The sequence below is a fragment of the Rhinopithecus bieti genome, unplaced genomic scaffold, assembly GCF_001698545.2.
Source record: "Rhinopithecus bieti isolate Rb0 unplaced genomic scaffold, ASM169854v2 scaffold_36008, whole genome shotgun sequence".
Classification (NCBI taxonomy): domain Eukaryota; kingdom Metazoa; phylum Chordata; class Mammalia; order Primates; family Cercopithecidae; genus Rhinopithecus; species Rhinopithecus bieti.
Genome location: NW_016816204.1, coordinates 1,785,589 through 1,791,373, shown reverse-complemented (window position 1 = coordinate 1,791,373; position 5,785 = coordinate 1,785,589). Strand labels below are relative to the sequence as shown.

The window sequence follows — 5,785 nt, the reverse complement described above, 5'->3', positions numbered from 1 at the left end:
CCGTCTCAAAAAAAAAAAAAAAGAAAAGAAAACGTTTATTTTCTAGTCTTTTTTTTGCAGTTGAGTTTTTAAAAATCACCAAATTTGTCAGAGAGAACAAAGATTAAATTAATAAACTTAGTTTTCTGTTCGTATATATGATGCTATGATTCTTATTTTTTCTAACATATTCAGAATCATTCATTTTAAAAAATTTCTATTTTAAAAGTACTAAATCTTTTATCATAGAAAATTGAGATGTACAGAAAATGGAAGAAAGAAGTGCTACTCAGAGACAACCATTGTTAACATTTTATGTATTTCCTTCTAGACATTTTAAATGGAATTCATCTTGCTTTGATAAAAGAATAGGTCATCTTTATATACAACATAAAACCATATAACTTACCATTGAAGATGACTCAAGGAAGAAAAAACCCCATATAACTATATTTTGCTTTTTTTGCTCAGCATTATACAAAATATTTAACAAACTTGTCATACATATTTAATGGCAGCATAATATTCCAGAATGGCTCTATCAGTATGTGTTCTTGCAATATGCTTTTCAAAATATATTTTATTTTTGCTAGCACATTTGACAGTTGTAAAGGTAAACATTCTTTCCTCATTTTCACCTGATGATTTTTGTAGTTTGTTGCTCTGCAAATAGATTAGGTTACCTCCCTGACCATGTTCTTCTACACTCACAGGTAACAGCCACAAATTGTAATAATGCTATTCAGAACATCCTTAAAAGTTCATCTGTTTCAGATGGTATCTTCAAGAACTTTTAACACAAACTGTCAGATTCTTCTAAGGTCACTGGAAAGCCCATCCTTTTGTCTCTAGATTTGCTTATCAAGAATGTTAAGAAATAGCTTATGATTCTTGAATATAGAAGATATAGTATACTTTAAAAAAATCAATTCTCTGTTACACATGTGTGTTGTTTCCAGTCTTTTGCAGTCATTTGCATTGCTATGGTGAATAACCTTGTGCATTCATCATTGCTTGTGTATGAGTTTATAGAATGTATTCCTTAAAGTAGAATGTATTAGAATTACTATCTGCTTGCATCTTTGCCAACACAATGTGGTACTAAACTTTCTGACTGGTGAAAAAATGGTATCTCAATGAAGCTTTAATATGTTTTTCTTGTATAAGTGAAATTGAGCATCTTTTAAAAGTACTGTCTTTCCCTTTGCTGTGAACTAAAACTCATGTTCCTTAACTCTTGTAGAGATGTTGGTTTTTTCTTTGTAATTTGTGGGAGTTCTTTGTATATTAGGGAAACTAATCCTTTGTGATTTTAGCTGCATTTCTACCCCCCCACCCCCGCCCAAGTTTGTCACTTTTTAACATTTTAAGTCCCTTAAGTCTGAATCTGGACATTCAACTCTTAGGCACATTTAAAGGGCTGTATTACATATGAAAGTAGGGGACTATCTGTAAATGTTGCCAAGTAAACACATTATCAGTCTTGAACATATTTGAAGACAACTATGTGGATGAAGGTTAGATTAGATTCATTCTTTTTCTTTATGGAGAAGCAAATTACAGCTCAGCATATGGAAGAATTTTCTCTCATTAGATCAGCTTCAAAATGGAATGGAAATCCTTTGGAATAGATGGATTATTTGTACTATTTTTTTTATTGGAAAGGAGATGCCAACCTTTTCCCCAATTCATTGCACAAAATAAGCACTTAGTGTTGAAGAAGTGAATTTTTGGGGCATCTGGATGGTTGGATTAGCTGGTTTTTAATAACTTTCATACTGTGTTTATTTTTTATTTTTTTGAAACAAGGTCTCATGTGGTCATCCAGGCTATAGTGCAGTGGTGTGAGCATGGCTTACTCTCCTGAGCCTTGACTTCCTGGGTGCAGGGGATCCTCCCACCTCAGCCTCTCCAAGTAGTTGGGTCTACATACACCTGCCACCACACCTGGCTAATTTTTTTTTCTTTTGAGACGGAGTCTCACTCTGTCATCCAGGCTGGAGTGCAGTGGTGCGATCTTGGCTCACTGCAAGCTCCACCTCCCGGGTTCACACCATTCTCCTGTCTCAGCCTCCCGAGTAGCTGGAACTACAGGCGCCCGCCACCACGCCCGGCTAATTTTTTGTCTTTTTTAGTAGAGATGGGGTTTCACTGTGTTATCCAGGATGGTTGCAATATCCTGACTTCGTGATCCGCCTGCCTTGGCCTCCCACAGTACTGGGATTATAGGCGTGAGCCACTGTGCCTGCCCCACACCTGGCTAATTTAAAAAATTTTTTATAGAGATGGAGTCCTACTACGTTGCCTAAGCTAGTCTCTAACTCCTGATCTCAAGTGATCCTCTCACCTGGGCCTCTGAAAGTGTTGGGATTACAGTTGTGAGCCATTGTGCCTGGCTCATACTATTTTCATTTAAAAAATATTTTAAATGAAATGTAAGCCAGGTGCAGTGGCTCACGCCTGTAATCCCAACACTTTGGGAGGCTGAGGTGGGTGGATCACCTGAGGTTAGGAGTTCAAGACCAGCCTGACCAACATGGTGAAACCCCGTCTCTACTAAAATACAAAAATTAGGTGTGGTGGTGGGCACCTGTAATCTCAGCTACTCAGGAGACTGAGGCAGGAGAATTGCTTGAACCCAGGAGGCGGAGGTTGCAGTGAGCCAAGATCACGCCATTGTGCTCCAGCCTAGGCAACAAGAGCGAAACTCTGTCTCAAAAAAAAAAAAAATTAATCTATATGTTCATACATATTGCCTTTCATATAACTAAAATCAAATTTCTTTCCTCCTTTCTTGCCTGGTTCTCTCTCCTTCCCATTTTGCTCCAAGATAACCATGTCGTATATATATCCTTCCATATTTTTCCTCATACTTGCATGATTATCCTATCTGTTTTTATTTATTTATATATTTTAAGATAGGATCTTGCTTTGTTGCCAGGCTGGTCTTGAACTCCTGGGCTCAAAGGATCCTCCCACCTCAGCCTAGTATCTGGAAATTATTCTAATAGACTAGAAGGTAAATTGAGTTGAGACGAATTTTAATGTATGGCTTTGGGGATGGCGGTTGGAAAATAAAGGCCATTTTGGCAATAGATTTTTATCTTTAAAGTGAGTATCCACTTGGTTGCAAGAGGATTAATTATAGGAATCTCTTCCTCTTGTAGTCTCTCAGCTTGAACAGATAAATATAGAGCACCAGTGCTCAGAGAGGGAATGCTGTAGACAACGTGTGGGTAGCTGCTGTAGTTTTACACAGCAGATAACATCTAGAATAAAGAACAGATGAAAATACTCATTGAGGATTAGTGTTCTTGAAACATCATCAAATGGAACATTCCCCAAGCCTAGCATTCAGAGCCATTCATAATCTTGCTCATCTTGCATGTCTGATAATATCTCCTATCGAGCCCAACATATTTTTCCCTAATCCCACTTTACTCTCTGCCTGCTACATTCATTCCTAGTGCCAGACATTTGTTTTATCCTTTCGAAGATACATCTCTGCCTTTCTACATTCCTGATTACAATCTGTCTTTTCAGTACTCCACTCAAGTGTCATCGCCTTCATGAAGCCTCTTTGCTTTCTCTAGACCACATTGATCCTTTTTATCTCTTAACTCCTAGAGTACTGATACTTTGAATTCTTCGTATTGGTTCCCGAGTATGTATTTGTGTAGCAGTAGCAAGTTTTTTTTGAGTGCCTCTTGTACGGGAAGCACTATGCTAAATATTGGGTTTATAGGAATTAACACGACAGATAATGTCCCTGTCCTTAAGAAGTTTTATATTCTTGTGGGGAGAGACAGCTAATAAATAATTAACAAGAAAATGTCAGTAAGAATCTGATGAAAAAATGTATGAAGAATGAATCAGATCTCTTAGTTGAAACGGCAAAGCCCAGTAGTTTATTTAAGCAAAATTTAAAAAAAAAAATTTTTTTTTTTAAATCTAATAAGATAGCTCACAGAATCTTCACGGATGCCAGAGAATCAGTCTTGGCATCTACTTAGCTAGGAAAAATGCCCAAATTATACCACTGGACCAAATCATTGGAGACTACTGTTTTTGCCACTGGGAATAGGTATTAGAACTTGTAACTGAGGCCGGGCGCGGTGGCTCAAGCCTGTAATCCCAGCACTTTGGGAGGCCGAGACGGGCGGATCACGAGGTCAGGAGATTGAGACCATCCTGGCTAACACGGTGAAACCCCGTCTCTACTATAAAGTACAAAAAAATTAGCCGGGCGAGGTGACGGTCGCCTGTAGTCCCAGCTACTTGGGAGGCTGAGGCAGGAGAATGGCGTGAACCCGGGAGGCGGAGCTTGCAGAGAGCTGAGATCCGGCCACTGCACTCCAGCCTGGGCAGCAGTGCGAGACTCCGTCTCAAAAAAAAAAAAAAAAAAAAAAAACTTGTAACTGTCTGTGCTGAGTGTGAGATGCCACTGCTAGGACCTCTGCTATTTCTGCTTCTGAAAGAATGCTGATATAACTCTGAAATGTTCTTTAGAATGGATTTCACATGGTGTCTCCATTATATCACTTGCCTCCTAATGAATATCATGTGAATGTGTTTTATTGGCATAATATAGGTCAATTACCTGCTCCCGGTTTGCAAGAGAGGATGGGTAACTGAATTACTAACTTTTATTTTGAGGAGGCAGGACTTAAGGGATGAGAAATTCGCCAAACAAGAAAGGCTGTTTAAAGGTACTGAATACTTAACTAGTTGATTATTAATAAACTATGGGAAATTTGATACAGTGGAGTGACTGGAGGATTAATTTAGGTTTGAGTAGTCAGAGAAGATTTCTCTAAGTTCATGATACTTAAGCTGAGACATATATGACAAGGAGAAATCCATGTAAAGATATGGGTGAAGAGGAACAATACAGTCAGGATGGCTAAAGGTGACCTCAAGAAACCAAAGGGCAAGATGTCTGCTTATGCCTTCTTTGTGCAGACGTGCAGAGAAGAACACAAGAAGAAAAACCCAGAGGTCCCTGTCAATTTTGCAGAAGTTTCCAAGAAGTGCTCTGAGAGGTGGAAGATGATGTCTGGGAAAGAGAAATCTAAATTTGATGAAATGGCAAAGGCGGATAAAGTGCGCTATGATCGGGAAATGAAGGATTATGGACCAGCTAAGGGAGGCAAGAAGAAGAAGGATCCTAATGCTCCCAAAAGGCCACCGTCTGGATTCTTCTTGTTCTGTTCAGAATTCCGCCCCAAGATCAAATCCACAAACCCCGGCATCTCTATTGGAGACGTGGCAAAAAAGCTGGGTGAGATGTGGAAGAATTTAAATGACAGTGAAAAGCAGCCTTACATCACTAAGGCAGCAAAGCTGAAGAACTATGAGAAGGATGTTGCTGATTGTAAATCAAAAGGAAAGTTTGATGGTGCAAAGGGTCCTGCTAAAGTTGCCTGGAAAAAGGTGGAAGAGGAAGATGAAGAAGAGGAGGAAGAAGAAGAGGAGGAGGAGGATGAATAAAGAAACTGTTTATCTGTCTCCTTGTGAATACTTAGGGTAGGGGAGCACGGTAATTGACACATCTCTTATTTGAGAAGTGTCTGTTGCCCTCACTAGGTTTAATTACAAAATTTGATCACTATCATATTGTAGTCTCTCAGAGTGCTCTAGAAATTGTCATTGGTTTACATGAAGTGGCCATGGGTGTCTGGAGCACCCTGAAACTGTTGTACATATTTCCAAACATTTTTAAAATGAAAAGACCCTCTTCTTGTTCTCCTCACTCTGTGCACTTTGCTGTTGGTGTGACAAGGCATTTAAAGATGTTTCTGGCTTT

The 5,785-nt window shown here is 39.0% G+C and overlaps 1 protein-coding gene and 1 pseudogene across 2 annotated transcripts in view; both read left to right on the top strand.

Annotated features, from left to right (window-relative positions):
• The window catches only part of MCU (mitochondrial calcium uniporter), a 214,478-nt gene that overhangs the window by 30,826 nt on the left and 177,867 nt on the right, over nucleotides 1-5,785 (top strand). The gene's annotated exons all lie outside the window — the stretch shown is intronic.
• LOC108516880 (high mobility group protein B3 pseudogene) lies at nucleotides 4,421-5,777 on the top strand (annotated as a pseudogene).